This window comes from Aquarana catesbeiana, linkage group LG08 (assembly GCF_042186555.1).
Source record: "Aquarana catesbeiana isolate 2022-GZ linkage group LG08, ASM4218655v1, whole genome shotgun sequence".
In the NCBI taxonomy this organism is placed as follows: Eukaryota; Metazoa; Chordata; class Amphibia; order Anura; family Ranidae; genus Aquarana; species Aquarana catesbeiana.
In genome coordinates this window covers 209,759,711-209,771,737 of record NC_133331.1, presented here as the reverse complement: position 1 = coordinate 209,771,737, position 12,027 = coordinate 209,759,711, and the positions used below count along the sequence as shown (strand labels likewise).

The window sequence follows — 12,027 nt, the reverse complement described above, 5'->3', positions numbered from 1 at the left end:
GTGTAATTAATATGTGTTCGGGCTTAAAGGGATGAGGTGGCAACTCAAAGTTCAGCTTTAAGGTCTCATGTACCCTGGACGTTAAAATGATGTTATAAAAACGCCAGTAGCTTTGCAGTGAGCTTTGCAGCGTTTTTTAGCGTTTTTCTGCGTTAGCGTTTTTCTTTTTAACATTTTTTTTTTTTCAATGGATCGAAAACGTTAAAAAACACTGGTGAGCCGCGATTGAACATTTATCAGCGCTTTTTTTACGTTAGAGTGTTTTTACAGCTGAAAAACTCCTCTCAGAACCCACTAGTTTTGTTTGTTTTTTTTTTTTTTAAAAGCTATAAAACGCCCCAGCCAAAAACTGCTGATAACAGCCAATGTGTGCATGGACACAAAGGATAACATGATGGGGACTTTATTGACTGTAGAAAAAAATGTACGGTTCATTCATGTATCCCCATATCAGCGTTTTCCTATGGTGTGTATGGCCTGGTGTTCCCGATTAGCTGCGGCTGCTCAATCTCTACAAATCAATGACAGACTGGTAGGCACCCCAGCTGTCTGCATGTAATTGCACATGGAGTGACTGCCTGCAGGTAAAAACATAGGAGTGTCTATGGAGGAAAACAAGTCCACATACAGAGCCACTCATCTGTCTATATCCACGTGTAATCACAATTGCTCACGTGGACAGCTGCAGAACCTGTCCTTGACTTGTACAGCCTCAGGGCTCATTCACACAAGCAGACTCTGCCAGCGGATCTTCCCTTTTACCGGGGGGGGGGATTTGTCTGCTGATCCCCACTGAGCAGGTGAATGACAGGTCCGTGTCCGTTCTGCTTATGCAGAGTAGACATGGACACAGCCTGTTCTCCAATAGGGCGATCGGATGTAAAAGATCCACCTGTCTGTTTACATCCGACTGTCATCCGAACCAATCCGCCAGACGGATGGGAAACCAATCTCCAATCTTTCTGTTTTTAGCAGATAGGAACAGTTTGGATGTCGTTGGGTGTAAACGGACACATGTGCTTCTCCATAGAGGGCAATGGATGATCCGATTGGGTCCACCTGAAAAACTGACAGGCTGACCCAATCAGTCCACCTGTGTGAAAGGGGCATTACTGTCCACAGCTAATCAGAAACACCTGGCTGCACCTGTTGCAGAAATATGCTAGGTTAACACCTTAGGCCCCTTTCACATGGGGCGGATCCGCTCAGCGGACTCTGCCAGCTCAACGGGAGATCTCTTCATTGATCCACAATGAGCCAGTGGATGACAGGTCCGTCTCTACTGTGTGGGGACGGACCTGTCAGAGTCCCGCTCTCCTTTATGGGGGATCGAATGAAAACGGATCTGCCTGTCCATTATTAATCCGATCCACTGGATGGATGACGAACGTATATCGCCATCCGTCTGTTTTGAATGGATCAGATGGCAGGCGGGTGTCAGCGGACATATCTCCCCTGATATCCGCCTCCCCATAGAAGTCAATGGGTGGCCCACTCAGATCCGCCTGAAAAAAGGCCTATCATGTGAAAGGGGCCTTAGCGTTTTTGCATGCCGCTTTTCAAATGAATGGGCTGCCGTGCCTGCATTTCCACAAAAAAAGGTGAATGCATCGTTTCAAAAACGCGGCCTGCAGGGAAATTGCATGTTTTTTTGACCATGCGATTTCCCTGCAGTTACCGCACTGCAATTTTACATGTGTGGGGATGGCATTCATGAATGGCAGCCCCGCTCGATTCCGTAGAAGAGTGTGTTTTCACTGCGGGTGGGAATTTGTTTATCATAGTATCGTAGTAGTTTAACCACTTGACCACTGGGCACTTAAACCCCCTTCCTAACCAGACCAATTTTCAGCTTTCGGTGCTCTCACATTTTGAATCACAATTACTCAGTCATGCAACACTGTACCCATATGAAATTTGCGTCCTTTTTTTCACACAAATAGAGCTTTCTTTTGGTAGTATTTAATCACCGTTGGTTTTTTTATTTTTTGCGCTATAAAAGAAAAAAGACTGAAAATTTGGTAAAAAAATGAATTTTTCTGTTTCTGTTATAAAATTTAGCAAATCAGTAATTTTTCTTCGTAAATTTTGGCCAAAATTTATACTGCTACATATCTTTGGTAAAAATAACCCAAATCGGTGGATATTATTTGGTCTTTGTGAAAGTGAGGCTGGGTTCACACTATACTACACGACAGTAGTACGACTTTCATCCTACTTTGCTCTGCGACATCAGTCCTACATTGATCCTACATTGGTCCTACATCCATCCGACTTTCATGAACAGGATACTACTTTGATCCGACTTTTCAGATAGTATACTTTTCCTTTGACCAATTAAAACTAACACACAATGGGAGGGGCTACAGCAGGGGGCAGGAAATAACACAATGTCGGATGTCTTGGTGTGAATCTTGAGGGGGAACTCTGCGCCAAATTTTAAATAAAAAAACGAGCGGGCACCCCCCCCCCCCCGAACCGTACCAGGCCGCATGCCCTCAACATGGGGGGTTGGTGCCTTGGGAGAGAGGGGCGCGCTGCAGGCCCCCCCACCCCAAAGCACCTTGTCCCCATGTTGATGAGGACAAGGGCCTCTTCCCGACAACCCTGGCCGTTGGTTGTCGGGGTCTGCGGGCGGGGGGCTTATCGGAATGCGGGAGCCCCCTTTAATAAGGGGGCCCCCAGATCCCGGCCCCCCACCCTTTGTGAATGAGTATGGGGTACATGGTACCCCTACCCATTCACCTGGGGAAAAAAGTGTCAATAAAAAAACACAGTACACAGGTTTTTAAAGTAATTTATTAGACAGCTCCGGGGTCTTCTTCCGACTTCCGGGTCTCTCCGGCATCTCCTCCCGGTGTCCTGATCTTCTGCCGGCTCCTCCGCTATCTTCTACAGCTCTATTGCTAGCGGTGGCCCGGACTTCTGCCTTCTACTTTTCTTCCAATGTTGACATGACGCTCTCTCCCTGGGCATGCTGGGACTGTGACGGCATAAGGGGGCATGGTCATCGGGTGATGACCACGCCCCCTAAAACGTCACAGTCCCAGCATGCCCAGGGACTGTGACGGCATAAGGGGGCGGGGTCACTGCCTATATAAGCCATAGCAGAGCGCACAGAGAGCATTCCAGCCGGAGAGAGCCTCCTGTCAACATCAGAAGAAGAGAAGAGGGCAAAGGCAGACGACCAAAGACCGGGCTCCTCCGCTATAGCAAAAGAGCAGAAGATAGCGGAGGAGCCCGGGAGAAGACCCGGAGAGCGCGGAGAAGAACCGGAAAGAGACCCCCGAAGTCAGAAGAAGACCCCCGAAGCCGGAAGAAGACCCCCGGAGATGTCTAATAAATTACTTTAAAAATCTGTGTAGTGTTTTTTTTTTAATTGACACATTTTCCCTAGGTGAATGGGTAGGGGATGTACCCCATACTCATTCACATAGGGTGGGGGGCCGGGATCTGGGGACCCCCTTATTAAAGGGGGCTCCCGGATTCCGATAAGCCCCCTGCCCGCAGACCCCGACAACCAACGGCCAGGGTTGTCGGGAAGAGGACCTTGTCCTCATCAACATGGGGACAAGGTGCTTTGGGGTGGGGGGGCCCGCAGCGCGCCCCCCTCCCCCAAGGCACCAACACCCCCATGTTGAGGGCATGCGGCCTGGTACGGTTCAGGAGGGGGGGGGCGCTCGCTCGTCCCCACCCCCATTCCTGACTGGCCGGGCTGCGTGCTCGGATAAGGGTCTGGTATGGATTGGGGGGGACCCCCACGCCGTTTTTTCGGCGTAGGGGGTTCCCCTCAAGGTCCATACCAGACCTAAGGGCCTGGTATGCTCTTGGGGGGGGGGACCCATGCCGGTTTTTTATTTAAAATTTGGCACGGAGTTCCCCCTCAAGATCATCTGAGCACAAGTCGCGTGCCGAAGTCGGATCATGCGAGACGGCGATCCGACTTTGATCCGACTTCAATGATAGTCAATTGTGTTCAAGGTCCTCTCCGGCTTCCATCTTCATTTTTGTTAGGGTATTTTGAGGACCTGTTTGGGCGATGTAGATTTCGATAGAGCTAATATGATGGATAATAAAAGAATTATTTTGGAAAGGGGCTTAGAAAATTAAGGCTAATGTACAATGTACAGGGAGCATTTCTAAAGTCGGAACGACTTGTCGGACCAGTTAGGACAGCTCCCATAGGGAAACATTGGATTTCACACGTCATGCGACATGAGCTCCCAATGTCGGAACGTTTGTCGGACCAGTGTGAGGCTGGGTTCACACTGGTGCGACACGACAGCCGTCCTACTTTGGATCCGACTTTGCCCTGCGACATGAAGCCGGCATGTGTCCGACTTTCAATGAACGGGGATCCGACTTGGATCCCCGCCAATGCCGGCACTGTGTTTGGTATGAATCTTTAGGGGGGAACTCCGCGCCAAATTTTAAATAAAAAACCGGCATGGGTTCCCCCTCCAGAGGCATACCAGGCCCTTGGGTCTGGTATGGACCTTGAGGGGAACCCCCTACGCCGAAAAAACGGCGTGGGGGGTCGCCCCCAATCCATACCAGACCCTTATCCGAGCACGCAGCCCGGCCGGACAGGAATGGGGGTGGGGACGAGCGAGCGCCCCCCCCCTCCTGAACCGTACCAGGCCGCATGCCCTCAACATGGGGGGTGGTGCCTTGGGGGAGGGGGGCGCGCTGCGGCCCCCCCACCCCAAAGCACCTTGTCCCCATGTCGATGAGGACAAGGGCCTCTTCCCGACAACCCTGGCCGTTGGTTGTCGGGGTCTGCGGGCGGGGGGCTTATCGGAATCCGGGAGCCCCCTTTAATAAGGGAGCCCCCAGATCCCGGCCCCCCACCCTATGTGAATGAGTATGGGGTACAGCGTACCCCTACCCATTCACCTAGGAAAAAAGTGTCAATTTAAAAAAAAAACACTACACAGATTTTTAAAGCATTTTATTAGACAGCTCCGGGGGTCTTCTTCCGACTTCGGGGGTCTCTCCGGTTCTTCTCCACGCTCTCCGGATCTTCTGCCGGGCTCCTCCGCTCTCTTCTGCTCTTTTGCCGCTCTTTTGCTAAAGCGGAGGAGCCCGGTCTTCAATCTTCTGCCTTCTGCCTTCTGCCCTCTTCTCCTGATGTTGACACGACGCTCTCTGGGGCTAGAATGCTCTCTGTGCGCTCTGCTCTGACTTATATAGGCGGTGACCCCGCCCCCTTATGCCGTCACAGTCCCTGGGCATGCTGGGACTGTGACGTTTTAGGGGGCGTGGTCATCACCCGATGACCACGCCCCCTAAAACGTCACAGTCCCAGCATGCCCAGGGACTGTGACGGCATAAGGGGGCGGGGTCACCGCCTATATAAGTCAGAGCAGAGCGCACAGAGAGCATTCTAGCCCCAGAGAGCGTCGTGTCAACATCAGGAGAAGAGGGCAGAAGGCAGAAGGCAGAAGGCAGAAGATTGAAGACCGGGCTCCTCCGCTTTAGCAAAAGAGCGGCAAAAGAGCAGAAGAGAGCGGAGGAGCCCGGCAGAAGATCCGGAGAGCGTGGAGAAGAACCGGAGAGACCCCCGAAGTCGGAAGAAGACCCCCGGAGCTGTCTAATAAAATGCTTTAAAAATCTGTGTAGTGTTTTTTTTTTAAATTGACACTTTTTTCCTAGGTGAATGGGTAGGGGTACGCTGTACCCCATACTCATTCACATAGGGTGGGGGGCCGGGATCTGGGGGCTCCCTTATTAAAGGGGGCTCCCGGATTCCGATAAGCCCCCCGCCCGCAGACCCCGACAACCAACGGCCAGGGTTGTCGGGAAGAGGCCCTTGTCCTCATCAACATGGGGACAAGGTGCTTTGGGGTGGGGGGCCGCAGCGCGCCCCCTCCCCCAAAGCACCAACCCCCCATGTTGAGGGCATGCGGCCTGGTACGGCTCAGGAGGGGGGGGGGCGCTCGCTCGTCCCCACCCCCATTCCTGTCCGGCCGGGCTGCGTGCTCGGATAAGGGTCTGGTATGGATTGGGGGGGACCCCCACGCCGTTTTTATCGGCGTAGGGGGTTCCCCTCAAGGTCCATACCAGACCCAAGGGCCTGGTATGCTCTTGGAGGGGGAACCCATGCCGGTTTTTTATTTAAAATTTGGCGCGGAGTTCCCCCTCAAGAACATCTGAGCACAAGTCGCGTGCCAAAGTCGGATCATGCAAGACGGCAATCCGACTTTGATCCGACTTCAATGATAGTCAATAGACTGAAGTAGGATCAAAGTCGGACCAAAGTAGTACAGGGAGCATTTCTAAAGTCGGAACGACTTGTGTCGGACCAGTTAGGACGGCTCCCATAGGGAAACATTAAATTTCACACGTCATGCGACATGAGCTCCCAATGTCGGAGCGTTTGTCGGACCAGTGTGAACCCAGCCTGAACCCAGCCTTATAGAGTCCAAAAGCTATGGTTCCAATATCTGAAAATTGGTCACACCTGAAGTACTGACGGCCTAAATTCTTGAGACCCTAACATGCCAGAAAAGTACAAATACCCCCCAAATGACCCCTTTTTGGAAAGAAGACATTCCAAGGTATTTAGAAAGATGCATGGTGAGTTTTTTGAAATTGTCATTTTTTCCCACAATTCTTTGCAAAATCAAGATTTTTTTTTTTCTTTTTTTTTTTTTCACAAAATTTTCATATTAGAAGGTTATTTCTCACACACAGCATATGCATACCACAAATTACACCCCAAAAGACATTCTGCTATTACTCCCGAGTATGGCGATACCACATGTGTGAGACTTTTACACAGCGTGGCCACATACAGAGGCCCAACATGCACGGAGCGCCTTCAGGCGTTCTGGAGCACCCAGGCCAATTCTTACATTTCTCTCCTACATGTAAAAATAATCATTTATTTCCTAGAAAATTACATAGAACCCCAAAACATTATATATATTTTTTTTAGCAAAGACCCTAGAGAATACAATGGCGGTTGGTGGAACTTTTTATCTCACACGGTATTTTGGAAAAATAAAAAACTGTTTTGTGCTTTAAAAAAAAACAAAACAGTAAAGTTAACCCAATGTTTTTGCATAATGTGAAAGATGAAGTTACGCCGAGTAAATAGATACCTAACATGTCACCCTTCAAAACTGCACACGCTCGTGGAATGGTGCCAAACTTCGCTACTTAAAAATCTCCATAGGTGAGGCTTTAAAATATTTTACTGGTTACAAGTTTTGAGTTACAGATGAGGTCTAGGGCCAAAATTATTACTCTCGCTCTACCGATCGCAGCGATACCTCACATGTATGGTTTGAACATCGTTTTCATATGTGGGCGGGACTTACGTATGCATTCGCTTCTGCATTTTTTTTTTTTTATTGTTCATTTTACTTTATTTATTTTAGTTTGACACTTTTTTCCCCCCCAAAATTTTTTTTCATCACTTTTATTCCTATTACAAGGAATGTAAACATCCCTTGTAATAGGAATATGGCATGACAGGTCCTCTTTACAGTGAGATATGGGGTCAATAAGACCCCACATCTCACCTCTAGGCTGGGAAGCCTGAAATTTAAAAAAACAAAAAACAATCCTGGCTTTGATCGTAGCGGTGAGTCGGTAGAAGCACCGGAGGGTGGCAGGAAAGGGGGGCATCTCCTCTCGACTCCCATAAGAACAATCAAGCAGTGGAACAGCCGCTATGATCATTCTTATGGTGTAGGGAATCGGCGGCTGAAAAAGCTGATATCTGAATGATGCCTGTAGCTGCACCCATCATTCAGATATCCCTACACAAATCAAGGACATCATATGATGGCGGGCGGGAAGTGGTTAAAAATTGCAGAGTGTTGCAGGGTATTGCGGGGTATTGCGGGGGTATTGCGGAGTATTGCAGAGTATTGCGGGGTATTGCAGAGTATTGCAGAGTAGTGCAGGGTATTGCGGAGTATTGCAGGGTATTGCAGGGTATTGCAGAGTAGTGCAGGGTATATTGCAGAGTATTGCGGGGTATATTGCAGAGTATTGCGGGGTATATTGCAGAGTATTGCGAGGTATATTGCAGAGTATTGCGGGGTATATTGCAGAGTATTGCGGGGTATATTGCAGAGTATTGCGAGGTATATTGCAGAGTATTGCGGGGTATATTGCAGAGTATTGCGGGGTATATTGCAGAGTATTGCGAGGTATATTGCAGAGTATTGCGGGGTATAATGCAGAGTATTGCGGGGTATAATGCAGAGTATTGCGGGGTATAATGCAGAGTATTGCGGGGTATATTGCAGAGTATTGCAGGGTATATTGCAGAGTATATTGCAGGGATGGCTGAGCATGGAGGGATGGATGGATGTGACTGTAATTGTCATTGAGCACCGCTGTGAGCACTACACATGCAGCCCACAGCGGTGCTGCCATCCGATCCCTCCCCCTCTACCCTCGCACTGTACCGATCAGTACACAGAGGGGAGGGAGGAACCGGCGTCATGACATGACGCCACTTTGTTTACATGTGATCGCTCCGTCATTTGACAGAGCGATCACATGGTAAACGTCCGCGATCAGCGGCCGTTTACCGTGATCCGTGATGCCAGAGGACCCGGCGGTCACAGAAGTTCTCGGGTGCGCTCCCCAGGGGGCGTGCGAGAGCAGGATTCTGGGATGACGTCCCACGGACGTCCACCCAGAACTAGCCGACCGTGATGCAGCCTTCTTTCAGCTATGGCCCGGTCGGCAAGTGGTTAAAGTGGGTTGTAAACCCTCCTGCGTCACTTTTACCTATAGGTAAGCCTAGAGCCAGTCTAGGGCCGGAGTCCCAGAAGGAAGAGGGCAGAAGGTGGATGCTTCCACCAGCGGGGACATCGCGGGCTTCGATTGTAGGCAAGTGCCACATAATGGGCTAGTATGCGATGCATACTAGCCCATTATGCTTTTACTTTGCAGGGAACGACAGAGGAAGTAAAACCCACCAGGGTTTACTTCCTCTTTAAATTAGTGCATTTAGTGACACTAAACCAGGGTGGAGAAAAATCAATGATTTTTTTTTTAAAAATAAAAAAAAAAAGAAACCATATTTTTTTTTTTATTTAGACCGTATTTTTTTTATTTAAACCGCATTTTTTTATTTTTATCAAATGTATTTTAATAAATAGCTTTTGGAGTAAAAATCTATCTAAAGATGGTTCTATTTAAGATACAATATTAATTTAGTTTATTCAGCATGAAATAGAACTTAGTTATGTAGCATGAGGCTGTATATTCTACAATATTTACATTTTTGGTAAACTCATTCAATGAATCCAAACTCTGCAAGCTTAGATAATATGCATGGCAATGTTAATGTTTTAATGAAAAAAAATAATTTGCAGTTTTCCAACTATGTGTGATTGACCTATTAGGCTTGTCCATGTACAGACTCCGCTTTGCTCAGCGGTGGAGCGATCTGCTGATCCCCGCTGAGCAGGCGGATGACAGGTCCGTCTCCCCTCACTGTGCAGAGATGGACCTGTCAGAGCGCTGCTCTCCTCTATAGAGATCGGATGAAAACAAACCACCTGTCCATTTTCATCCGATCCTATCCGATTCTCCAGACAGAGTAAGAGTCAGCAAGTCAACAGCGGGTCAGAGGAGGAGACGCTGCGGGACAGAGACGTCAATTGCTCTTTAAAAATTATGATTTAAATCAAATCCATCCTGCACTAAACAATACCCCTGTTCTCCAAAAATAACCCATCCACATCCCTTACTTAAAGTATAACTAAAGGCAAAACTTTGGAGGGATTCTCATTTCCTGTTAGGCTATGGGACAGGAAGTGAAGGGAAATCTCCCCAATAGGACACAGATGGCAGAAACAAAATTGACAAGGGTTATAACCCTCCCTCGCTCTATCCAAAATAATTAAAAAAAATATATCCTGTAATCTATTTTTTCATGCAACTGCATTTTACTGTATTTTTCTGCCTCCTTGGCCCAAATCTCTTCTTTTCCCCCTCACTTCAGTTTGTTTGGAAGAAGTCGTGCCCATTAGTTGTGGTTATGTTCTATGGACACCACACATCCTATACTGCATAGACCATCTCAGGAGCCAACAAGAGAAGGTGACTATGTTTCTACATACAGCGGGGACCACGGAGAACCAGCATAGCCCACCCTCTAACAGGAAGCGGCATCACAGTGCCAAAATAAATGGAGTTTGGGGACTTGAAGGAGGCTAAGAGCTATAGAAGAGACTTATACATAGTGGAATAGATTGTTTTTATTTCTAAACCAAAGTTTGCCTTCACAGATGAGAAAATGGAAAGCACACGTGCCGAGAAACACAGAAAAATATCAACGCACAAAACCCCACATTTCTTCACAAGACAAAGCTGGAATCCAGCTATAAACAGAGTTTGGATTTTTCCTCCTCTACACATTAGGAATACCTGTTCTCCTTCACAATATAAAGGCTGAATTCTTCATATTGTGGAGGTAACACACTTATCACTCATCCTCTATATAGGAAAAGATATTTTATGATCTGCCCCCCCTTCTCCATAATCTATAGACTGACCTGTCCCCCCTTCTCCATAATCTATAGATTGACCTGTCCCCCCTTCTCCATAATCTATAGACTGACCTGTCCCCCCTTCTCCATAATCTATAGATTGACCTGTCCCCCCTTCTCCATAATCTATAGACTGACCTGTCCCCCCCTTCTCCATAATCTATAGACTGACCTGTCCCCCCTTCTCCATAATCTATAGACTGACCTGTCCCCCCTTCTCCATAATCTATAGACTGACCTGTCCCCCCTTCTCCATAATCTATAGACTGACCTGCCCCCCCTTCTCCATAATCTATAGACTGACCTGTCCCCCCTTCTCCATGAACCATAGATTGATCTGTCCCCCCTTCTCCATGACCCATAGACTGATCTGTCCCCCCTTCTCCATAATCCATAGACTGATCTGTCCCCCCTTCTCCATAATCCATAGACTTACCTGTCCCCCCTTCTCCATGACCCATAGATTGATCTGTCCCCCTTCTCCATAATCCATAGACTGATTTGTCCCCCCTTCTCCAGAATCCATAGACTGATCTGTCCCCCCTTCTCCAGAATCCATAGACTGATCTGTCCCCCCTTCTCCAGAATCCATAGACTGATCTGTCCCCCCTTCTCCATTACTCATAGACTGACCTGCCCCCCCTTCTCCATAATCCATAGACCGACCTGTCCCCCCTTCTCCATAACTCATAGACTGACCTGTCCCCCCTTCTCCATAACTCATAGACTGACCTGTCCCCCCTTCTCCGTAATCCATAGACTGACCTGTCCCCCCTTTTCCATAACCCATAGACTGATCTGTCCCCCCCTTCTCCATAATCCATAGACTGATCTGTCCCCCCCTTCTCCATAAGCCATAGACTGATCTGTCCCCCCTTCTCCATAACCCATAGACTGATCTGTCCCCCCTTCTCCATAACCCATAGACTGATCTGTCCCTCTCCAGAGCCGAGCGCTGTTCATAGAGAACTAGTGACATGCAGAGTAATCTTTGAACCCCTGTGAATGATAAGGAGATAACACTACAGGGAGATTTTTATGGATCATCCCTCGGAATAGAACACACAACCTCCCTGTGTCTGGAGAAAAAACAGCAATGACTATAGATCCTCCCATGTATTCTACTTACACAAGTGATTTGTAGAAGAGCAGAGCTGCATATCCTGTGATCGGAGCTGTCAGTGTGGATAGAAGAGCACCCTCCTCTCCCCTCCTCTCCTCTCCCAGTACAAGGTTACACAGCACCTGACACTCTCCCTGTACATTTAATAGAGCATATTCAGGGGGCGGGGCCACACCACACTGACACTCACGTGATCCGGAAGTTCAATCCATGAATTGAAATGTACATAGTGTGTGCTGGAGAGAGGGATCAGCACTCCAGTGTACATAGTGTGTGCTGGAGAGAGGGATCAGCACTCCAGTGTACATAGTGTGTGCTGGAGAGAGAGGGATCATCACTCCAGTGTACATAGTGTGTGCTGGAGAGAGGGATCATCACTCC

At 48.4% G+C, this 12,027-nt stretch overlaps 1 protein-coding gene across 1 annotated transcript in view; it reads right to left on the bottom strand.

The window, feature by feature from the left end:
- The window catches only part of PRXL2A (peroxiredoxin like 2A), a 108,342-nt gene extending 96,532 nt beyond the window's left edge, over window positions 1–11,810 (bottom strand). Inside the window, exon 1 of the mRNA XM_073596878.1 lies at window positions 11,653–11,810. The gene's annotated coding sequence lies outside the window, so the exon portion shown is untranslated. The remainder of the gene's footprint in view (window positions 1–11,652) is intronic.
- Between the last annotated feature and the right edge of the window lie 217 nt (window positions 11,811–12,027).